This window comes from Biomphalaria glabrata, chromosome 1 (genome assembly GCF_947242115.1).
Source record: "Biomphalaria glabrata chromosome 1, xgBioGlab47.1, whole genome shotgun sequence".
In the NCBI taxonomy this organism is placed as follows: domain Eukaryota; kingdom Metazoa; phylum Mollusca; class Gastropoda; family Planorbidae; genus Biomphalaria; species Biomphalaria glabrata.
Genome location: NC_074711.1, coordinates 30,260,428 through 30,286,401, shown reverse-complemented (window position 1 = coordinate 30,286,401; position 25,974 = coordinate 30,260,428). Strand labels below are relative to the sequence as shown.

The 25,974-nt window shown below is 36.8% G+C and overlaps 1 protein-coding gene across 2 annotated transcripts in view; it reads left to right on the top strand.

Annotated features, from left to right (window-relative positions):
- LOC106068024 (thyrotropin-releasing hormone receptor-like) overlaps window positions 1–25,974 on the top strand; it is an 83,074-nt gene that overhangs the window by 6,290 nt on the left and 50,810 nt on the right. Inside the window, exon 1 of one of the 2 annotated variants that reach the window (XM_056031890.1) lies at window positions 13,129–13,278. The exons of the other annotated variant lie outside the window; for it this stretch is intronic. The gene's annotated coding sequence lies outside the window, so the exon portion shown is untranslated. Of the gene's footprint in view, window positions 1–13,128; window positions 13,279–25,974 lie in introns of those variants that run through there. 2 annotated transcript variants of the gene reach the window in all.

Below are 25,974 nucleotides of genomic sequence, written 5' to 3'. Positions count from 1 at the left end.
GGTGTTGGAGTGAAAATAAATTATTCGTTCAAGTTCGTCTGCGATGTGACAGCTTGAGAACCTTTTCTAAGAACAAAATAATGGTTTCCACCCTCCGGTAAGATAACCTGTTCATTAAATTATACTGTAAGTGTAGGGTAAATTTTGTAAGACAATGTTGATCAACTTAAGGCCCCTGGGTCTTATCCGGCCCGCGACATGATGCTATTTGGCCCCTCTTGAAACAGTGCATAAGGAAACTGCAGAGGCTCCTTGCCATGCGACCTGACACATGTTTAAAATGTGTTTTCTCCCTAGCCTCAAAATGGTGTGCAGAAATATATCAACATTCTGTTGACTCAACTCAATAACATCCATGTAAATAACTTGTGTATATGTAGAGATATCGCATCTTTTAGATATTCGGTGAGACTTGATGACTTTGGCAGAGTTTAGGCAAATTTTGAGGCCTAATAAAATCTGAAAACTGTATCCTATCAGATCTATGGGCGGAAGCTGCAGATCAACTCGAAATGCATTTTTAAAAAATGTTAAAAGGCCTTGTACTTAAAAAAATCTAAATTGTTCTCTATGGAAAGACCATAAGTAGCTGTTGGCGTATAAGCAACACGATAAAAATTACAGCGTATTAAAAAATGCTCTTGCTTGTAGGCCTAATACTAAATAGTGGATCGCCTTTGTTAAGAGGAGTAGGAAGCCTTGGTTGTCACTGCGTTCCCTCAATGTTACACCAGGATCCAGTGTGTGACTTAGTGAGTGAGTGATTTACAAATTAAATAATTTTATTCAAAACAAAAATCTGACTGTCTGAAGTTTAGAAATGTCATAAGACTTATCTTGTCCGTGAACTATCATGTATCACATTATGCTAATTTATTCATGATTTGTTGAAGATAAGATTACAGACTGTGTTGAAGGACGCTGCCCAGACAACTCTGCCAGGCAATGAAGACACAGCATCAAGAAGTGCATCTTATAGATTGATGGAACACTTTACACTCGTCGACCTCATTTACATGTGACCTCGATCTGATGCACGTCACCAGTTGTCAGAGATGTCATAGCATATCTTAATGACTTCCATTTGATTTGTAAACCTTATTGGCTGCTTGTACAGAAGTTAACAGTTAACAGTGCCTGTTTATCCCCTGTGTTTTCTAGGTGCAATAAAACACGCTAGACCAATATCTTATCATTCTAGTCCACTTTGGAAACACTAGACCTTTATTATAGATCGCTAATTAGGGTAATCTTTGCGTTTGCTGAGCAACCCAAACTTATCTTTTGGTTTATATGGAGCAAGGGCGGATGCAGAATCTTTGAGATGGGGGAGTTTTTAAAAAGTATCTTTTAACAATTGTCTGTGATCAAAAGAGATGGAAAGAAACGGAACTATTGTTACACAGATTCTCTTTAAATGTCTCTAAAAGCTGCACGTATAATGCCTTATCTTTCACAGTATGAATTATAATTTAAACACTACAATTAGAAAAGCCTTCCCCTTCTTAAGAATATATATAAATATACATTGTTCCCAGATACCTCAATCTGTTGCTGGCCTGCCTCACTAGTCGACTATTACTAAATGATGTGAAGAGGGGATATACTATAGGAATCAGTTTAAACATCATCAAGTAGTAACTAGATGGCCATGTTACCATGTAGACATGACTTCAAGAGAAGCAACTATTCAATCTTTTAAATACATAATAAAGTTCTATAATATCTAGAAACCTTAAGTGTGGGGAGAGGGAGCTATGAGGGCAGATGATGTTAAGCCCATCTGTTTCTATGGTCGACGATTATTATTGGTGTCATGTGGCCACTACAACAACCAACCGCCTTTACTTTCCCCAACTAATGACGACTACTATTTGAGTTGGTTGGACTTAAAGGGCGTCCATAAAATCATGAAATGTATGATCCCAGTCTTCACCAAGATTTGAACCCGAGACTCATCAGTTCGAAAGCTTTTAAATTCAGCCCTCTTCGCCCCCTACTAGAGTGTCAAAGATTTTTTGGTGTTTTTTTTTTTTTTTTTTGTTAGCATGTCTGGTAATTTCAATAATTAGCAGAGTTTTTTAAGCTATGACACATATCACTAGTCTTATTAACCTTGGTATTTATTTTACATTTCTTAGACATTAAACAGCTTTAATGATATAGTTTTATACTACTTAATAATTACGTAACTAATGACTTGACAGTACCGCTATTTCGGGACCAGATATGTTGGATATTTTGTGTTTAATTCCTATTGACTTAATGTATTGAGCAGGGCTACCAAAACAAAAAGTGTTATATTTGAAGTCGATAAAACGTGTGTTCTCTTTTGCAGCTTAGATTCAAAGCAACAGCCAATAAAATCAATAACTGACGAGATATATAACAATAGTATCTAAATTAGAAGACAATGCAGCGAAATAAGGATATTTTAAGGATCATGGATCAATTGCTTATTGACATTTTCGCTTCATGTGTAATGATCGGTTTCCAATCAATTTCAAGACACGTGATTTATTTCATTCCTAATGTCTATATCGTTCTATCATTATGAATGTTATATTCGTTTGTAGAAAGAATGTCAACGATTTTGGAAGTAAATTACGACACTCGTCAGTCCTGACATCCTGCGAGACATTAATGGCTAAGTCCATAGTCAATGCTTGATAGCTTCATCTTGTGTCAGCGCGTGCTAAAACTAAGTAACAATGACAAGTGGCTCTGAGGTCGACTAGTTCCACACCTAATCTCTCAGATTGTCTAGTGATAGATTCTGGGCCTAGACGTTGGGTAGTTTCTTTTAGGTGTGGACAGTTGTTTATTTTTTGAACCTATCCCACGACACTGAAATAGAAGTGTGGTTTTTGTTTGGTTGAATTCAGGATAACCGCCAAGTGAAGAAAACAAAACAGTTTTTGAAGAGGAGTTTGGCTTTATTCGTTCTAATGAGGACTACTTGGGAATCATTGCAACCGAAAGAGATAGTCTGGACTAACCAATTACTATCATGTGGTTTTTATATATACAAAAAATATTTAAACAATGCAATATGAAAAAAATGATACTATAAAAAAATAAATAAATATACATATATACATAAGCATATTCATGGAAATTGAGGAAATAGAACTGATCTCCAATTTTCTTAATTATTTTTTTATCATATTGTTATTGAGTTTTTATCGGAATAGATACATTTCTTGTAAATTAATAGTACCTGCATCTAAATGGAGAGTTCCATCTATTGTTAGAAGACGTGTTTCTAAGGTTCCCGGTCATTTCATCTCCGGTCACTTCATCCCCGGTCACTTCATCACCGGTCATTTCATCCCCTGTCATTTCATCCCCGGTCACTTCATCCCCGGTCATTTCATCCCCGGTCATTTCATCCCCTGGTCATTTAATCTCCTGATATTTTCATCATATATATCATTTTATCTAAATAATAGTAATTGTAAAAATTATGAAATGAGCAATATTTAATATATTCATTTTTTATTTATATTACAAAAAGTGTAACAGTTAGATAAGAAAAAAATCAAAATTAAATGCCATTAAAATCTATAAAAAATTTAACATGTATAAATATAGAGGTCATGTAAAAAAGTGTTTCAGTGTTCATCTACATCAATAAGATAGATTGGTTATCGTTTGTAAGCACAGAAGACGATCCATCGATGCATATTGCTGAACAATGTTTGTTATTCTCTTAGCTAATGTTGCATATATCTACCTTGGACGTTCTTCAGTGCCGGCACTGGCCTGTAAAACTGATGCGTTGTGCAACTGACTATCCTTACGTAGACCATCTAGAAATGTCCACATAGCTGGATGGTGGCATGAAAATAGCGCTCCACTATTTAAATAGTACACTTATTTTTTTCTTTACGGAAATGATTTTTTTTTTTTGTTTTTCTTTTAGGATTTGAATAAGAGATTGACCCATTACAAAACAATTAGATCAATTAGATATTCATTATATGACATCAGTTAGGCCAGGTTCACATCTAACTTCACATTCACTTTCACCTATCCTTTGTTCTGCTGGACCGCTGGGGCACACAAAGGATCTGTCAACCTTCTTTTTTCATTCTTCGCTGTCATTTGTCTTTGATAGAATTTCATTCTGTTGTTCTGTCTTAAAATATTGAAACCTGCTTTTTTACCTGCCTGGGTGGACCACTTCGTGGGCCGATTTTGAGTTTGTGTTTCCACACAAACTGTCTTTGTAACCTTGTTTTTATTTATTTTTATAAATGCTTCTTTATTGTTAGTCTAGATCTATTACAAATTTAATGACATGACTGATCCAAACTAATTGATACAAGTACGCTTAATATAAGCTTTGTTTTTTTTTTTTTTTTGTTTGTTTTTTTTAAATATTTTTTGTTTTTTCTTGTTTAGCATCTATACTTTATCTTTATTTTTCCTGACATTAAATTAAATGAATAGCTTTTATATAGCGCTACTTTCATGCTTATAGCATGCTCAGAGCGCTATGGTCTAACCTCATTGGTGGACCAGTGGGGGGAGGGGGTATCTGGGAGAAGATTTTCCGTGCTGCCTTTAGGCGTTCAGTAAACACAACTCTGCTCGAGTCGGGTTTCGAACCCCGAGCCCCCTTCATAGGTAGTCAAGCCAAGTTCAAGCGTAATCAGCCTCTAGACCACGCCATTCTTAGTTTCTCTCTCTCTTCCATTTGTAAATTCTCTTCTTTCTCTCTCTACATATTTATATTCTTCCTTTCTCTTCACTTTATTTCCTATACTTTTTCTATTATCTTCCTTTGTTTAATAACTGTCCTCTCACACAATAGCCCATGTAATCGATTCGCTTTTTCTTCACGATACCATTAAAGTAATACTCTTTATATATACAATGGTATCGATAGAGCAGTGAAGAAACGAGGAAAGTAGTTGCCCTAGCATCGTTAGAGTAGCCCTTCAGTTTCCCCAAGTAATCTATCCCGTGCGAACTTTGTATAGGTCCGTGTGACTCTGGTATGTGCTGCGTTGTCTGAGTGTGATTAAGGCCCCTTGTCTTGCATTGATTTCTGAGACATTTGATATATGCGTGATCTTAACGTGCTGGAACGAGATAAAGCGAGATTTATTTACAGACGTTTTATAGGAAGTAGAGAACGAGATGGGCGCATCAAAATGAAAATTAGCATTTCCGTTAAGTTCCCTTTTTTTCTTAATGGCTTCAAACGAGCGAGGCTTAACTTCCGGTTTCGTTTAATTTTTTTAAAATTATTTTTTGCGTTGTCTGTCTGAGCCGCAGATCTGTCACGTTGAGATAAAAAAAAATATATTAATTAATTAAAATTTAAAAGTAAATCAAATTTCACCATATTTTTACAGTTCTAAATTTAAGTCTTACGCCTTGTTTTTGTGGTCTTAAAGCGGAAATTGTATTTGTGTTAATTACACATGTGACACAGTTTAAAAGTTTGTTTCAAAAGCGTTAGAACTAGTAATGTTTTGGCTAATGATAAAGGATATTATTGGTTTCACATTAGATACGTCATGTATTTAGACAGACAGACAGACAGACAGACATAATGTATTTAGATTATATTGGGTGAAAACACAAACTCTGTTTGCTGCGTTTTTTTTTTCCTCATTTATGAACACATTGGACTTGAGAATTGTCAAGCGCCAAATTGTTGCCTATACCATGGCCTGTGGTTCGTGGTCTGAAGCAATTGTAAATATACGTGTCCACGTCATGTATTGATCCTGTCAAACTGGAAATGTTATTCAACGTGAGTAAAGACACTCCTAAAGAAAACTCAGATTTAGTCTCAAGTTTTGCTACTAGACAAGTTATGCAAATTGGTGGTCAACAATTGCTTTTGAGAGCCTGAAATAAAGTAGACTAACAGGGGGAGATAATAGGAGTACGAGAAGGAATTTTTTTTTACCGAGAACATCTCCACTCGTCAAAGTGGTCACATATTAGTGGGGGGGGGGAACAGAACAGAAAAACAACTCTTAGCATAATGTTAGAGGTGCTGGACTCTTCAATAGAGAAAGATAAAGATGTTCTTTAAGTTGTATTCATAAAGTGAAAACCCGGAATTCGTTAAAAATTCAAACTAACGGCAATGATTTTTCGCAATGACTATAGGCAGGCAAAACGGGAAAGACACTAGGCAATGATTCTGGCAATGACTCCTGACAATGATTGATTCGTGGTAATGATTCCTGCTTTCGGCTTAGTGTTTTTATACGAAATAAATACACACAGACAATGGAATAAGTAGGAAAAGGTTAAATTCAAGCACATTCAAATATGAGGCAACACATCGCCATTTTGTTTGACACACAAGAGGTATCACACATGAGACACACATGAGAGGTATCACACATGAGACACACATGAGAGGTATCACACATGAGACACACATGAGAGGTATCACACATGAGACAGATCCCCATCATAAAACACAGTTCTAAAGTATTTTAATACTTACGTCAAGCCTTAGAAGTCTGCACTTTGTGGTTATTTAAATTTGTTATATCCGCTTAATTCAAGATATCGCTTTAAAAAAAAAACAATACTGTACAGGTTTTTTCCCTTATTCTATTTTATATTATTTCTTTCCCTTGATATCTATCAAACAAAATAATTAATTACCAATAATTAATTGACTAATTGAGTATTTTTACAAAGCTTACATCAACTCAGACTGTGTGTCGTCTCTTTGTCTGTCCAAAAGTTTTTATCTATTGGATATAAATGACTTTGTTTGGTATCTCAAACAAGGGAAAGAAATAGAGCTTCTCTGAAGTGGTGGTATAAGCTGAATTAGTCCCCTTTATAGTAGGCTGCTGTCTCAGGCTTAGTGAACACAAACCTGAAAACAAAAAATACAATCTTTACATCTTCGCTAGCAGAATGGCTTGAGAAGCCTGAGAAGGCTTTAGCCCACAAGATCGTTCCCCCTTTCTTTTTTTTTTCTTTCTTTTATTTTTATTTTTAAATTTACAAATTGAGTTACATGACTGATCTAAACTAATTGATACAAGTACGATTAATATAAGCTATTTTTAAGTCTTTTTTTTAAATATCTTTTTCATATTGTTTATTGCCTCATGTTTTGTTAGCTACAATAAATAATTGTTTAAATTGTCACATTGATAGGAGAATGCGTGAGGGAGATTTACTAAACCCAACAAATTAAGCCATATCTGTGGATACTGAAGTATTAGTTTTCCTTGTTGCTTTTAAACAAAATAATAAATTAATTGTCTTATTGGTTACGTTTTTATATTAATTTATGTCTTGTCTATGTCAATGAATAATTGTGAGTTTCAACTTGATCTGAGAATGGGTGTGGGAGAAATAACGTGTTCAACCTTTTTACCAGACAGACAGACAAACAGAGTGAGTTGATATAAGCTTGGTAAAAAAAAACAAACGAGGAAAACAAGGAGATACTTTCAAATAACACAAATGTCAAGGACACTTTTTATTTTGTAAAATCACGTTTGGCAACTCAATGAAAACTTTTTGTGGAAGAAGTTTCGAGATTTTGTCCAGTATAAAAATAAAGGTAAACTAACAATTCGCTGCTTTGTTTGTTCAAAGTACTCTGCTTATAAATACTTCCGTAATCAGTACACTCCAGAATGAGTTCATTTATCTTTATAACTCCATTTATGAGAATCTCTCATAGCAGTTATAAGGAATACAATTTTTTAAATATTGTAATCATAGACATAAATAAATATAGACTGGAAAAAGGAAGTAACTTCTTGTAACTTGAAAACATGTATATCTATTGTATTCGGAATTCCGAATTATGAAAAACTGCATGATCTTCATTCTGAGAGATTAAAAAAAACAATAGTGAAAATATTGTAATACTTATACAGGTTATGGCTGAAATAAATATGAATACTTAACTTTTATACTGCTCATAAATGCTGTATAATAAAGTACACAAAATTGCAAGTCACAAGTTTTCGTTTCATAAAACTCTTTAATCGGCCAGTCTATATTTATTTATGTCTATGATTGTAATCTTGTATTGTTTTTAATTTTTAAAAAAAATGAAATATCTATGTAATGGCATAAAAAACTTCTTACAATCAAGTTTATAGATTTAATGCTATACTGGGGTATGAAAGAAAAAAGAATTATATATATATATATATATATAAAACAACTTCTGTGACATCATGGATTCACTATCAGGTCTGGACAGTAAGTTGTAGTACAATTCAAACATTTGAATGCAGATTTCAAGTCAATGATTGCTTCTATTTTTCTTAGACTGTAATGTCTATATAAACATGAAACATCCCGGCTAGTGGATGTATTATTCATAAAGTCTGATTTGTTTCAGATTTGTTTCAGATTTCTCACTTTGTGTTGTCCAGGGTGAATTTCACAACATTATAGTCTGGCTACTGTGTTTATAATGACAAGTTTGCCGTGTTTAGGGTAACGAATTATTCGCTTAAAGAAATATGTAACAAAAAGAAGTGGCATACATTTACACGAACTCAATGGGAACAGTGAGGAGTCTCTGGGATAGAACTCCAATAAACCAATGAGAACAGGGAGGAGTCTCTGAGATAGGAGGAGTTAAACGATTTCCTTATAAACATTTTTAAAAAATGCAAATTGACTTATTTCTTAGTTTACCCATGGTTTCATGCTGGTACGGTACTGTCAAACTAAGGCTGGCATACTCCTGGGAGGACTTCAAGGATCTTTGGATGGAGAGTGGGAAGAAATGTTAGTCATTGCTGAAAAAAAAAAAACAAGGAAGTATGTGCTTGCGTGTGTGTGTGTGTGCTAACGGAGTACAGTGGGGAGAGGGGATATTGAGACAGAAATAAAAACAACAACTAGCAAAGGGAGGTAACTTAGATACAAAATCTCTTCTCAAGAAGGCTCGATAAAAAAAAAAGAAAATGACCATTTCATAAGATGGACAGTTTTCTTGCTGAACTCAAGTGTGAGCCGATTATTCAGCGAATTTTGTTTTTTTTATTTCACTTCCTGGAAAATACACTTCCTTGTGTGGAACAGCAGGTAGAGACTATTTCTGTGGACATTGGATAAGGCATGGGAGTAAATAACTGCTAAACTATACACACTGTTTTCTGTGTTGGAGAGATTTTAAAATACGGGATAAAAAAATAAACTAAATTTTAAAAAAGTTTGAATCGGCAATAAACACCATTTTTTGTTACCCAATCATTACAAGCCGCTTTTAGAGATTCTCTCTAGACTTCACAATTACCGACTCACTGTTTCTCTTTATCTTTCTGTATTGCGACATACTGCACGTATCTGATTTCTTTTTTTTTTTTTTTAACTTTATCCTTTCCATAGCTCGTCTTTGTCAATTTGTAAAAATCGTTTCTTCCACCATCAACCCTTCTCTACTTAGTTATTTCAATTCATCCTGCTAAACTCTATGCTGTAAACGAAGCCCCGGCGCCAAGCGTTTTCTTGCAGTCTGTGATTGAGAAATGCTGGCTTCTATAGAAGTATTCGTGACAGTCTAGGGCACATGTAGCGGGTATAAGACTGTAATGAAGCTAGCAGACGTAAGATAATGCTCATGTCCAACATGCCAACGTCTTGTAGCGGGTGTAAGACAGTAATGAAGTTAGCAGACGTAAGATAATGCTCATGTCCAACATGCCAACGTCTTGTAGCGGGTGTAAGACAGTAATGAAGCTAGCAGACGTAAGATAATGCTCATGTCCAACATGACGTCTTGTAGCGGGCCTGTTTGGCTTAAACAAAAGATGTCAGCGGAACGATGGTTTTACTTTCGGGAAAAAGTCGACCGTTTTGACGAGAGAAAGACTGGTAGAACCGTCTTGGAGGAGACGTATTTAAACTGACGTTCTATTTAAGACATAAATTAAAGTCACCACACAATTCAGTTGTTTGATCTACACACAGGTCATCACAAGTACATAGTTGACTATATCGTGGTATCTGCCTTAAAATACTTTTTTTTTTAAGTTTGCATATTAAATTTCAATAATAAAAGTGTTTGATTTGGAAACACAAAACTGAGCAGGTGCACTGATTTTGAACACATAACAGGCGATGGCGAAAATAAAATCTTTGAATAGTGCTTTTAGTATTTGGAAAATAGGCGTGTCATTGGGAGAGACTGGTGAACATAAAAAATGGCGATTTCTCGTCGTTAAAAAAGTGTTTAAACACAAAAACAAAAATGTGTTTAGAACATAGAGCTGTAAATCACTTGAAAATTGAGAAGCAATGTTCTTGCTCTCGCGTGACAAAGTCAACAGACGAGTCTTCCTAAAAGTGCTTACCCATTATCAATTCGATATAGAGGAAGTTATTAGATTGATTTTTTTCGTAGTTGTTGTTTTGTTTTAAATAAATTTGTGTTGTTATTACTAACACAATGTCTGGCTCTTCCAACATTCCTTCACTCCCCTTACTGGCTCTTTCAACATTCCGTCACACTCCTTACACACGAGAGAATGTTCACTACGGAAAAAATCATGTTTGATTTGTCGTATTAATAACATTAGTAAGGTTGTGTGATACTGAGCTCAACTATTTAGACACTTACGGGGGGACTCAATCAAATACTCGCATGACTAGATTTCATATTCTTTTTTTATTCAACAACTTTGTTCTAAACTAAAACTCACGTGATAGATTATTGTAGAGTTTAATGTATAATATGTATAATAAATACCGCTTATAATTTACGAAATGAAAATAAACAATCAAAATTTAAAATGTATGTACGTTCCGTATAGAAATCAACACCATTCGACCTATCTTGATGAGACTTTGCATGAATAGTCCTTAGACCATTGCAGAGGCCAAACGATATTTGCAAGGGTAGGGGGTAGCAGGATAGAGTAAATTTTAAAAAAGTTTTTACTTCAGTTGTTTTGGCTTTGTCTTGAACTTTAAGAAAAAAGTCAAGCAACGCCGCTGATTTCTGCTCGTTACACATAGATTGACTATAGAAAATAAAGAAAGGCAACTATTCATACAATCTTGTGTTCTCCTCAGAAGAGATGGATTTAACTGAGAAGATTCTTAATGCCAGTCAGATGGCGCCACGACCGTAGAATTGTCAAATCCAAAGTAAATTCCTCATTGGATACAATAAAAGATAACTACTGTAACTGTTGTTTCCCCATGACCTACAAGGAGACGTGTGACGTATCACTTGTTGCTATTAACAATGGAAGTTGTTTTATGACATCGTTTTGGAAGAACTTACGGTAGAGCTAAAAAAGCATCTTGTGTGTCCTGGGATGCTAGAAATAAATAGATTTTACTTTCTAATAAGTTCCATTCAATAAACCTAGATCGATAATATACACATATTAGACTGGAGTGTGCGGAGTTTCGTTGAAAATCATGCTTCGGTATTTGAAAAATTCTGGAAGCTTAGTGGTTAAAGAAATTTTGAGATTTTGCAGATCTTAGAAAGAAAGTGGAGTTTGATTGGTCACACTCTAAGAAAAGATACAACAGAGCTAGATAGGTCTTAGATTGGAACTCTTCAAGTCTATTAATAAGGCTTGTCTTCGAGTCCAAAGATTTATGAGGAATGCAGTATTTCCCGTGGCTACGAAGCTCCAGCTGCGATTTACATATTTTGCCACATCTAGTGCATACATAACCCCTGGTCGGCTGTGGATTTTCATTGGGCCTCAAATGTATATCCCGCGGCCTTTGTAAGTGTATTATTCCGAAGAGCCGCCCGCATCCAGGTACCCTATGTCCAAGACATTTGCTAATAACGCTTTTTCTGTTAGTGCATGTAATAGTAGACAACCATTTAAACTACCACTAGTTTTCATTAAAAATTCCTTTTTTTCCCTTCAAGAAATGATGTAGTCCATCGCTTAAAATAAAATAATAAAAACTCATGAGACTGCTATTCACTATATTTTACCAGGTCTAGTCATTTCTGAACCACTCAGGTTGACCGAGCACACAAAGTGACATACACACGTACACAAAAATAACACAAACACTTACACTTACACACACACACACACACACACACACATGAGCGCGCGCCACTCTGTGATTGAAGATTTGAAAAAAAGAAACCTTGTAAAAAAGGAATAAAAAAAAATAGCTCGAGTTAATAGAAGTCCCAAAGCATTCATCTCTTTGACTCTCAGCGGTACTTGCTGTCAGACCACTTGGTTCGTTATTTAAACTCCACGGCAGACAAAGATGTTGAGTATTTGGTAATCAAAACAAAAATCATGGCAAAAGAAGCTTATGAAGATTTTGCTGTTTGCTTTTAAATACAATGAAATCTAACTGAGGGATATGCTAATTGCCAATTAAAATCTAAGGCCTGCTCCGAGGGAAGGCAAATAGTCTGCGGCTGTACAAGCAATTCATTAAGTCTGAATTTAACAAATTGACTGCAAACATTTCCGCGAATTAATTTCATTTTTAATTTAAACAAATAAATACAAAAGTAGGTTTGTGAACTAAATATATTGTGCAGTTTAGTCAATAAATAAATAGTTTACATATAAATAAAAATTTGTTTAAAAAACTCTTTATAACAGTAAATGGGCGTTGACGGGGGGAGGGGGTCCTTGGGGTTCAAACCCCGCCCCCCCCTCCTATTAAATTCCTCCCTGGGGAGGTTGGAATTTAGTAACTGATTTTTTACTTTGATTTTCTTTATTTTAGGTGAGATTTTAATATTAAACTCTGACTTGCCCCAGCACAGCCAAGGGGAGTTTTTCCCTTCCAGCGGGTTTTGCGATTACCCCCCACCGCCTTATACGAAACAAAAAAAGAATGCACAAGATATTTTTGTATAGGAAATCTGGCCGATGACGAATTGACCTTCACCTTATTACACACTCACTAAAAAGTCCTCTTTTTTTCTTGTGATCACACCCTGTGTTTGACGCGGCAGCACTCTGTTATTTTTGTCCATTCCCCCTCCCCCCCCCCCTCAATTCTAGCCTTTGGCCGAAAATAGATATTTCCCTTTTTTTTCTCCGTCCGTCTTATCTCCACCCAATGGCAGTCCTTTTGACCGTCTACTTTTTCCCTCACTTCTCTCTCCCCACTTGGACAGTCGCCATATGAAATTTTTGGACTGAGGAAGATGACCAGTTGGTAGCCCTAGTTCTGGAAGGTCGATCTGAGAAGCATGACAGACATCGCAATTATCTGAGATGATCTTTTTTATGTGTGTGATATTTTCTTTGTGATAATTTCTCCGATGTGTGAGTTAACTTCCCGACTCTAGACGTGGTGAGTTTGAACCTTACAGCACGCGTTTACTTCGTTCTACTTGCAGTGGTTGTTTGGGATGCTATGTCTTGAAATGGAGTATCCTGATCATGTCTCTGTTCATGTCTCTGTTCATGTCTCTGTTCATGTCTCTGATCATGTCTCTGATCATGTCTCTGTTCATGTCTCTGTTCATGTCTCTGTTCATATCTCTGATCATGTCTCTGATCATGTCTCTGATCATGTCTCTGTTCATGTCTCTGTTCATGTCTCTGTTCATGTCTCTGATCATGTCTCTGTTCATGTCTCTGTTCATGTCTCTGTTCATGTCTCTGTTCATGTCTCTCTTCATGTCTCTCTTCATGTCTCTCTTCATGTCTCTGATTGTGACAGGTGGGGAAATGTGACGTGTGTTTGGCGCGTTTTATGTCTAGGGGATGATTATTTTTAAAGCTATCACACACCAACCTATCAGCATATGAATCGGGAGCAGACACGCAACGAGACAAAGCAATGAAAGATAGATGCAAAAGTTAAAAATGAAGAATATTTATTTACATAAATATACATATAAGAATAAAAAGGGGGAGGGTTTGCTTCTATCTCTAAATAATACTAGCTTTAGTCATCACTCTTGCATTTAATAAGAGAGTATGTCACTTTGTCCTCTGACTTAGCTGGTTGTCCTGTTGATGTCGCAGCTGGCTGTGTCCTGGCTTGAGGTTCTGCAGCTGGAGGTGGCGCTCTAGCGGATAGAGGGACGCCGGTGATATAGTTCTTGTGGAGTTTCAATCCCAAAATCTAATATCTGTAGTGGGCACAGTAGGGCGGGTGGCCGAATACCGTGGGCACAAGGTTACTGCGGGCAGAGCTGATCTGCCGTGGGCAGCGTAGTTGTCAGGATGAGTCCAGTGAGTTGCAGAGGGTTTGGCGTAGCTATGACGTCTCGCACAGATCTGAGTCTATAGGGACGTCGCACCTGATAAGTTGACAGATGGGCTGTCGAATAGGCGGGCAATGCCGATAGCGCCAAGTGGTAGAGTTGAGTAGATGTCAGTAGGCAAGTGCAGTGCTGAATAGCACTAAGCACAGATGCAGGTAAATAGATCGTTGATCCAATGAGTAAATAGGCTGGTCAGTGAGCTAATGCAGTGCTGAATAGCACTAAGCACAAAGATAGTAGGTGATTCTTGATATCAAACAAAAAGGCAGACACCTGAGGGAGGCTGCGGATAAATAAAGACAAGTTAGGACATGTCTCTTATGCATCTTATCGATGCCCTCGACTGAGGTGCATTCGTCAGATTGGTAAAATTGCTTTTGAGCACAAAAGGGGAGATGAAGACAAATGGGATTTGGAAAATAGATGGCTGATAGTAGCAATGTAAAGATGTACATAAAAGGGAAAGTAATAATATAAAATGTACATAGAAGGGGAAATAATAATCTCAAATAAATAACACAGGTGGATAGAGAAAGAAATGGGGGGGGGGGGTTGAATCGGGCGGTGGTCAGAGACCAAGACGGTTTGTTTACGTATGACCGTAGGTCGAGAACAATGGAGCGCTCTTGAATGGAGAGGGTGTCCGTTCAAGGGGCTCAACTCTCGTTAGAGTAAAATTACTTTAGGGGAGATAATTCAATACAGGGTAGATAACCCATAACTCTTTTCTAGACGCAGTATCAGTGCGCTAGTAAAATTATCAAGGCTGCCAACCGAGATAAAGGAAATAAAATAAGATGTACAAATATATACATGGTTGCATCAACGATAAATTGAGCAACGTAGCATTAATAGATTAATGCAATTCATAAATACATACATATGACATGTTTATGTTCTCTACTTACGCCAGTGAGAAATACACAATGCACTAATTAAATATAAATGAACTAAGCAAAATACACATGATAATATCCAATGGAAATAGCACAAAGTAACTAAGATGGAACTTGTGATTAAGTTCGGCTTACCACCAGGTATTCCTCTAGGAGAAAGGATAAATGAAGTAGTCCAGACTCGATAGCTCAGCTCGAATGAGAAATAAGAGGGTCTGACTTGATTTAATTTACCTTATATACAGGCCTGGAGAATGTGGGCGGACACAGGAAATGTCCTAGGCTTAGAATTATCTTACACGTGGGTGAAGTCCGACAAGAGATGGGATTCGCACCTTGGGAGGTCAATGGGCGTGTTTGTCCTCGTGGTCTCCTAGATCAAAGAGAGGCATAGGAGAAAGGGGGGGGGGGGAGGGGTGACTTGCATTCCACACAAGGTGGTGTCCACTGCGGCTGTCAGACATCCTGTCGATAAGATCAAAGTCTGTGCGTATCTTTGCCCCGGTCAAGGGAAGATAACTCGAAAGACTTGGCCTAGCTATCTCCAATGTGGTCAACTAAGTCTAGCCTGGAGCGGAAAGGGTGGTGCGGGTGAAGAATTTGGGGGTAGGAGGGGAAAATATTTAAAATAAAATAAATAAATAATGAAAAATGCTGTGATAAATTTGAGTGACTCTGACAGCGAGTTTTTGACTTGTCACACTGATCATGTCTCTGTTCATGTCTCTGTTCATGTCTCTGTTCATGTCTCTGATCATGTCTCTGTTCATGTCTCTGATCATGTCTCTGTTCATGTCTCTGTTCATGTCTCTGATCATGTCTCTGTTCATGTCTCTGTTCATGTCTCTGATCATGTCTCTGATCATGTCTCTGTTCATGTCTCTGATCATGTCTCTGTTCATGTCTCTGTTCATGTCTCTGATCATGTCTCTGTTCATGTCTCTGTTCATGTCTCTGTTCATGTCTCTGATCATGTCTCTGTTCATGTCTCTGATCATGTCTCTGTTCATGTCTCTGTTCATGTCTCTGTTCATGTCTCTGTTCATGTCTCTGATCATGTCTCTGTTCATGTCTCTTGGTTCATTAATGAAAGCTTGATCAAAACATGCTCGTGCTTATAATAGTGATAGATCTATAGCATTATATTTTGTAGTGTTTTATCTTATAAACTAGAGATGCACACTCAAAAAGTTCAGAACCCTTACTCGTATCCATGTGCGAACCAAGCTTAGATTCTGGTAAATCATCAGTTTTCCTGTCTGGTCCAGACAACTCGTTCCATGCTTTTGTCCTTGCGTCTGAAATAAGAAAAGTGCCTTTAGCTTTTGGGTTTTATCTCAGTATTGAATTAGGTCTTGAATTTTGTGTATTTGTAAGGTTCGGCTCAATGAATTAGTGATATTTTACATTACGATTGTCAATAGTGTATTGTTTCCAGATAAAGGGACTGCACTAATGATGCTACTCAAATGTGGGTTTTTTGTTTTCAAAATATAAACCTCAGAGTTCTCTTTTGAGTCTGATCTAGTTGATTTTTTTTTTTTTTTTGGAGAACGAATCAGGGAATCCCGGTAGATGCATATTTAATATTAATTATAATTTTTTGGTAATGTTTTGGTAATTAATATTTTGTTTCGAACAAGGGAAAGACATTGTACTTGACTGATGTGGTGGTATAAGATGACTTAGTCCTCTTTAAACTTTGTAAGGGGAAATAGGTAGCTGCTTTAAAGTTGGAAACTAACAATAGGTTTAGGGTTAGGTCTATTTTTATAAACACGTCCCGGCACAGTGGCGAATCTACAGCACAGAGGAGACTTGAGAAGGCTAGAGCCCTTGAGTTCGAATTTATGTTGTTCAACTTCTTCTTTTTTTTTTTTTTTTTAATAAATGCATTTGAAAAGCTATCACGGTATTATTCACGAGATATCTTCCTCCCCCCCCCCCTGGTCCAGACAGGGGATAGGATTATGGAGCATTGAGAAAGCTAATGGCGTGGAATTGCGCTAAACAAAATCAATTTGGTAAAAATATTTCTAATCGTACAGATTTAATATTGTTTGTCTAGACCTATTATAAATGTCATGACATGACTGATCCAAACTAATTGATACGACTTTATACAAACTTTGTTTTGTTGTGGTTTTTGTTTTCATAGTTTTTAGATTTTTCTTGTGACTTTATTCCGATGTACTTTTAGCTCATTGTTGATAATTTTGTCTTGAATATTTGATTCTCTCCCCATCTTGAAGGTAATCCTGATGTACAGCATTCTCTTCCCTTGCCCAAACTTTCCTTGGCTGGACCAATTAGCTGCCCTTTTACTAAACTAGGCCTGAAGCAGTAAATCATTCGGCTTCTGTTTTTTTTCAGCCCATTGTTTTGACGTGTTCTGTAACACAGATTTAACAAATACAAATATAGTAGTCTGAATAAAGTGTTGAATTGGAGTGTTACATATTTCTTTAGCAAGATGTTCTTTTTGGTTTACTATGAAATAAAGTCACATTCTATTTCAAAAACATTTACTACTAAAAAGCAAATCTCTGTCTTTCTCAAACACTCTATATCTACCTCTCTGTCTGTCTGTCTGTCTCATTGTCTGCCATGTCTTTCTCCCCTCAGTCTATACACCTGCCTGCAAGTCTATTTCCATATATCAGTGACCACTTTCATAGATTAGAGCCCAGTTTCATTCTCTCAATGCTGTTGCTAAGTGATCATTCCCCCTTCCAGCAAACTTCCTAGAATTTCCAGATAAATGCAAAGTTGATAGCCAACACTTTAAAGGAGTCCAAATAATTGTTAAATATTAGTTACGTTCCTCATTCCTCTTAATTATCAGAATCGCGAAATGTATAACAACGTGACACTTTCGGACTATATCAAGATTCGAAAAATGTGGCTGGAATATGAAAAGCTTAAGACAAAGGCTACAACTTTTCAGACCTTGTTGTCCTGTGGGGGCAGATGATGTCAAGGTCATCTGTGTCCGTGGCCAACGGTTAATTAGAACAAAACTAACAGAAAAAACGAAAAAACAAAGTGAAAAGACGTCATTGAGATATTCTATACTCACAGTACAATAGCACTTCCTTCCAGATGAGTTACTTTAAATAGAAAATAAGAAAATATACTCCAGTAGATAAATTCTGTGACTTATAGAACTCAAAGTTTGAGGAAATCTTCAAGTTTAGAAATATGAAATGATTTGTATGGCAGTTAGTAGAAAGTTGTTTTTATAGTTGTCTTTACTGTTTTATAGCACTTCAGATAAATTAAACAATTTAGAGAGACAGACAGACAGAGACTGACAGACACAGAGAGGCAGACACAGAGAGGCAGAGACAAAGAGAGAGATAAAGAAAGAGAAATGCGAGACATGGAGAAATGTAGAGAATAGAAGGAGATGAGAAATGTAAATACAAGAAAAAGATGAAGAGCAAGAAAAATTAGAAATAGAAAGAAATGGAATGAGAGAGAGAGATAGAGAGAGAGAGAGAGAGACAGAGAGAGAGATAGACAGACAGACAGATTAGACAGACAGAGAGAAAGGCAGAGAGAGAGAAAGAGAGAGGTCTGTTTGTTATTTTATTACAATATAAAAGATTTGATTTTAAAGTATAAATTATTTTCAAACCTCTGCACCTTATTTTTAGTTTCTTGATTGTAGTGACCTTTAAATGTATTGTTAGTCGTTTTTCCCTCTCTTTCTAACTATAGATATTTATATAAATGTCATAAAAATTGAAAAAGCAAATATAAAAAATACAAAGCTAATGTTGGGCTTAGTTCTATCAATTAGTTTGGATCAGTCATGTAATTAAATTTGTAATAGATTTAGACTAACAACAATACATCTGTGCGATTAGAAATACTTTTACCAATTATTTTTGTTTAGCGAAATTTAATCTTTTAGCCTGAGCTTTCCCAACACGCTAGGATCCTATCACTTATCACCTATCACCTATCACTTATCACCTATCACTTATCACCTATTACTTATCACCTATCACTTATCACCTATCACTTATCACCTATCACTTATCACCTATCACATATCACTTATCACCTATCACTTATCACCTATCACTGTTCACCTATCACTTACCAGAACCCGTTGGGAAAGACGTGGGGGGGGGGGGGAGAAAGAAGAGAGTACCCCCATGTAAAGGTTACCGTGATCGCTTTTTAAATGCATTTATTTTTTTAAAAAGTTAACGACCTGGGCTCGAACTCAAGGGCTGTGCCCTTCTCAAGCCTCATCAAGCGAACACTAGCCACTTTACTAGGAAAGAGCTTATGAAAATAGAAGGCTTTTATAGTTAACTATAGTTAATTTCAAACTTTAAAGCAAAGTATAAAGGAAACTAATTAAACTTATACCATCACATTAGTCAAGTACAATTTCTTTCCTTTTTTTTGATACCAAACAAAATAATTAATTACCAATCATTCATTGACTAATTGGTTAATCTTTCTTATTGATTCTTGTGTTGTCAGGTAAAAGAAAGAAATGTGCATAATTGAAGCTTGATCCGAGATTGGGTCTGGGAGAAATAACACATTTTACCAGACAGAGTTCAAATCAACTTTAAAATATTTTTTTAAAACAATAGCATAAAAATAGAAGTCTTGAAATTATATTATAGATTCTATATAGCCTAATCATTTCTAGACCCTTTTGTGTGGCCCGGCATGGCAACATGCAAATAAAAAAAGCCTTCAGTTCTCAGGCAGATATAGGGGTGGTAACCGACTTCCTGTATCTGTATCTACAGCGCAGACTTCGTCAGATAAAAAAAAAAGCGCAGGTCAAATCAAGGTGTTTGGAACAAAAGGGGGGGGGGGGGGGGGAACGATAAGAAGTATCATAGCGTTAGGACTATTTCGCATGAGTTCAAGTGAACTTTACTCCCAACATTTTGATCTCATGTATTTTTCTTCTTCCTTGTTCTCTTTATGTTGAAGCCTTTAGATGTCTAAACCAACATACGAGATGACCTGCGATGTGGTTTCTAAACCAGGCAGCCCTTGATCAAGTTTTCTTTCTATATGGGTCTTTGTTCGGGCCTCTTGATAAAGAATGCATTGTCAACAAACATTCCACTAGGACAGATTTCGCTAGTAATTTTTACCTTCCGGAACATATGCTGTCTCAGTCTGTCGTGTCCGGTTCTGAGGCGAAAGATCTTGTCGGCATAACTTATAATAGGCGTCATCTTTCTTGTAATTCGGATGAAAGCTTGTCCATTTCTCGTTTATTAAATTCAATATTAGTTTCTTCATTTCTTCTGGATTGTGCATTTTATTATTCTTTGTTTTACTTTTTTAAATGCATTTTAATTTAAGTGTTCTTTTAACATTCATTTTTACCATTTATTTTTCATTTTTTACGTCTTATTAGACGTAGGAGTTTTTAGTTTCTGTAGCAATTGTGTTTTTGCAGGGTGGGCTCGCTAGCCCTACGCCAAACCCTCCTCCTTTTTCACCCGGGCTTGGGACCGGCAGATCTTTGTGGAGACAGCTTACCGCCCAATGCGCATGAAGAAGGGACCAAATGTCCGACCCACTATTGCTGTTCAATGTAAATGTCAGACAGAAGGGTTGTGACCTAAACATTAAACTTATGTGTGTGAAGTGTTACTGTTTACATACCACCCACGACTTATCTCCCCTTATCTTAGTACATCCTTTATTTTTAAAAATTAATTAATGACGAATCTTTGGATTGATTGATGCATTTTCATCGAGCATGAGCTTGAATGCAAAATTTGATGACAATTGGACAATTGAAAATTCAATTGCAAAAACCGAAACATACAAGATACATACAGAGTGACTTATATACGAATTGTTGAGAAAATAGATTTTTTCCCTCCAGAAAAAAAACAAACAATTGCCACTCCCTCCCTTTTTTTCCCCATTGCCTTGCGCCCCCTTTGAGAAAAACTGGTTCATATCCATTTTCACAAGCAAAGGTGGTTTACTCTAACTGCTTAGCAAGGAGACAACTAATGAAAACGTGGGATTTTAGAAATGTACAAGGAGCTATGACAGGTATTTAAGTCCTTGGTGAACATGCATGACTAGATTGACCTTGGAACACGCGTAGGACGTAACGTAATCGTCTTCTTTGTGGAGGTAACGTCTGTACTGTATAAGAAGAAGTATTTTATGTCAAAATGTGGACAAATTCTAGTTCTGTGAACAAGTGGTATTATAAGAAATAGATTGGAGTCTGTGCCCAAATTAAATGATTCAAATATTCTGCTCACAGGAAATTTGATTTCGAACTTTTTTTTCATTCTAGTGTGTATCCAGCGCTTTGATCAACTAACAAAGCGAAACACGAAATTCTGTTTCAAACAATCAAAAAACATAATAAAGAAATGTACATCCACCGGAGGTAATTTTGAAACCCAGTCTATATATATTATATTGTATTTTGAGAATCTGATTCATCATGGGGTTAGCACAATCAAAGACAACTCTCTGAAAGGAAGTAGTTTTTAATGACCTCCGTTTTCCTTTTTTACTATTTATTCTGTTACTTTCTTTGGAACTGTATTGTTTTCCCAAGTGGTGACTCTTTCACAACTTAACTGGGGCCGCCTCTCTTCATAAGTCTGAAGTAAAATGCGGTCCACTGCTTGATTCTTCTCTGACAAAAGCAAGACATCTTATCAAATGATAGGTTTTGCCTGAAATTTAAAAAAAAACAACTTGTCAGACTTTGTCAAAGTTGTGGTGGTGGCTATATATGTTGTTGTTGCAGCTGTTAGATTTGTTGTTGTTTTTTTTTTGTTGTATTTTTTCTCTTTTAGTTGTATGTTCGTTTTTTTGTTTGCTTTGATTTTTTTTTTTAATGTTTCGGATGTTCCATCAGAACTGAAGATTATAACATCTTAGGACGAATCTCCCACAGGACGGCTCGGAGTTGGGGTGGGGAGGGTTTGAACCCTGTATCATCGAGTCGACAGCCCAGAGCTTAGTCCACTCGACCAAACATAAGTGTTAATTGTTATATAGTTGTTTATGATATATTTATTATCGTTGTTAGTATTACTGCTATTTTGTTATTGTTATTATTGTATATGTTATAGACGTGATTATCTCTGTTATTTTCGTTTCAATTCTATTTTGATAGTTGTTTATGATATATTTATTATCGTTGTTATTATTGCTGCTATTTTGTTATTGTTATTATTGTATATGTTATAGACGTGATTATCTCTGTTATTTTCGTTTCAATTCTATTTTGATTTTGTTTTGTTAAAAAAAAAGCATATGCAAAGAGTCTAAACAACTTTAGCTAACCCTCACTCTAACCCTCACTCTAACCTTCGCTCTAACCCTCACTCTAACCCTTGCTCTAACCCTCGCTCTAACCCTCGCTCTAACCCTCACTCTAACCCTCACTCTAACCCTCACCCTAACCCTCACTCTAACCCTACTCTATTACATTTTTAATAATGTATTTTGTCAAGACATATTAGTGGATAACTGCCGGATCATTTATGTCCAGTCTATGTCCAGTAATGTCCACTCTATGCCACTATGTTACTACGATGTGACATGTCATTAAGAATTCTTCAAGTTCTTGTCTAATGGAATGTAATACCATCGCCGCTGGAAACATCTTGAACTGAAGGATGTGCCTGAGACTCTGGGACATGACAATTACCATTACCCAGTCAGACGAAAGGTTTCACTAGGAGTTGTTCCTTGCCCAGTTATAGCCCTTTCCTGTTTTTGTTTTGTTGTGTGTATTCAGAAAGTAAGAAAGAGAGAGAGAGAGAGAGACGGGACAGTAAGGAAAAATAGGAAACTGTGTTAGACTGAGAAAGAGAGAGAGAGAGAGGGAGAAAGAAAAAGAGAGAGAAGAGAGAGAAGAGAGAGAAAGGGATTGGACAGAGAGGGAAAAAAAGGCAATAGAGAGCTAGCAAATAGACTTGGCACTTGGTGGGAATTCTTGTGGTCTTTGAACCGTCAACCAGTGTGGTCGAATACTTCTAGTTTTTTCTGGTCTTTAGCTGACCTAGTGAACACTACGACCCTGATATCAGATGGCTTGTCATTTACCGGGACGTATGTAACGCACTTCTGCCGGATATACTTTTTGTTTCTAAATCTCTGAAGGCAATACTGTCCTGTCTAGTGCCTTTAGGCTATTAACTGACCATTAAGATGATTGGGTAGAAGGAAGTGGTGAGGAAACAAAATACAGACCAGTGCTAAAATATTTCGGTCACAAAGCTTCAGATCATGAGCATTAAACAAAAGCTCACATTTGTGACTTTATTTTATCCATCACAAACAATCCACAAACCTCAACTGTTAACAACCATGCCACAGCAGAAAAGAACTACTTGTAAAATGAGACGCCTGTGATGAGCAGCAGGCGAGATTCGAAGTCATCACAGAATGAACGAAGAAGTCGGCTGATGTGTGTCAATCTATCTACAAGAGTCTATCTATCTATCTATCTATCTATCTATCTATCTATCTATCTATCTATCTATCTATCTTTCTATCTATCTATCTATCTATCTATCTATCTATCTATCTATCTATCTATCTATCTATCTATCTATCAATCTATCTATAAGATTATATCTGTCTATCTATAAGAGTATATCTATCTATCTATCTATCTATCTATCTATCTATCTATCTATCTATCTATCTATCTATCTATCTATCTATCTATCTATCTATCTATCTATCTATAAGTATAAGAGTCTCACTCCATTACTGGAAAAGTATTTAAAACCAAATGGGCAACTAATTAGCATTTAAAACTAGAGTTGGTACGAAGATAAACTGATGCCCAGTAGGATGTTAACATTCGAGCTCAATTCTTTTTTATTTCGTTAGCAACAGTGCTGGTTAAAATAGCGTCCTTGACATTGTTGAATTCATGGTGGAAATCTCCGAAAACATTATAATGCCAGCCTTCTTAACGCCGTTTGCGCTGGCTTGGACATGTTCGCCGGATGGAGGACAAGCGCATCCCGAAAGTCATCCTCTATGGTCAACTCGCGACTGGCACAAGAAAAACTGGTCGCCCCCACCTCCGTTACATAGATGTAATAAAACGTGACCTCAAATCAGTGAACATCAATACTGACAATTGGGAAGGCATAGCTCTAGACCGCAACAGGTGGAGAGAGACAGTGACCAAGAAAGCTATGGACAGTGAAAGTACATGGGTCTCAGCCCAGGAAAAAAAACGCACAATCCGAAAAACGGACAGCTCCTCTACCACCGAAGCAAAAGCCACCTTAACCTGCGCTATCTGTGGACGGGGGTGTCTCTCCAAAATAGGGCTCCACAGCCACATTAGGAAGTGTGCTCTGAGATGAACCATAGTCGTTCTACGATTGAAGGAGGCCAATGATTAGCCAGCCTTCTTAATGAATGTTTGCGGGATTATCCGCTGACGTAAATGTGTTCATGTTATAGAATGTCTTGGTCTCCAGACCGAATTAACTTTCAAAGATTATTATATTTTGAAAAACCATAACGGTCAAATCAGACTTTTCCCTGTGTGGCCAATTAGCTTGTAATTGTTTTTCCAAAGATATAAATATAAACTGTGAAATTTCTAGAAAAATCGTTACAGCCGTTTTCGAGATCCTCGTTTAGACTGGCTTCATGTTATAGTTATACACAGCATCAATCTGATAAAAGGAATACTAACATCAAAGTCAGTGTTTAACAACGTTACCTAGTAAAAAGTATCTAATTAAATCTTTAAAGAAAATTAAAACCTACTAGTCTGTCTGACTTGTGACGTGATATCTGACTTGTGAAGCCGTACTTTATATGGGACGTCATAATCAGCGGGGGACACCGTACTTTATATGAGACGTCATAATCAGCGGGTGACACCGTACCTGATATGAGACGTCATAATCAGCGGGTGACACCGTACCTGATATGAGACGTCATAATCAGCGGGTGACACCGTACCTGATATGAGACGTCATAATCAGCGGGTGACACCGTACCTGATATGAGACGTCATAATCAGCGGGTGACAGCGTACCTGATATGAGACGTCATAATCAGCGGGTGACACCGTACCTGATATGAGACGTCATAATCAGCGGGGGACACCGTACTTTATATGGGACGTCATAATCAGCGGGTGACACCGTACCTGATATGGGACGTCATAATCAGCGGGTGACACCGTACCTGATATGAGACGTCATAATCAGCGGGTGACACCGTACCTGATATGGGACGTCATAATCAGCGGGTGACACCGTACCTGATATGAGACGTCGTAATCAGCGGGGGACACCGTACTTTATATGGGACGTCATAATCAGCGGGTGACACCGTACCTGATATGGGACGTCATAATCAGCGGGTGACACCGTACCTGATATGAGACGTCATAATGACGTATTCTAGCGAGCAGATCTAGGTGAGCGCGTGGTCAAAAGTATAGTTACAGAACAGGGGCAGACTAGGTGTCAAAATCGGCAGGATCATTTCTTATCAATCCAGCCCACAAATTCTGTATTGTATGATTGGCATCCATTTCTAGGTCCACCTGTCCTCAAAATCATTCTGTTTGATAATGTAGTATCGATATGCATGCATACAGTTTTATCTTTATAAGAATTATAGGCTTTATGTTAATTTTTAATCGCTGAGTATGTAGGCCCTAAAACAATGAATCCAACTAGTAGCGCTGTCTTCGGATGAAGGCTATTTAACTATTTTGGAAAATGTGTTAAATTAAAATAGTATTACACTGCAGAGTCTGTGAAAGTTTTGTTTTTAATTCAACATGTCGCACAGAGAGCTTTTTTTTATAAGAGAATATTTTTTAAAATTTAACAATTTTATATGTGCCAT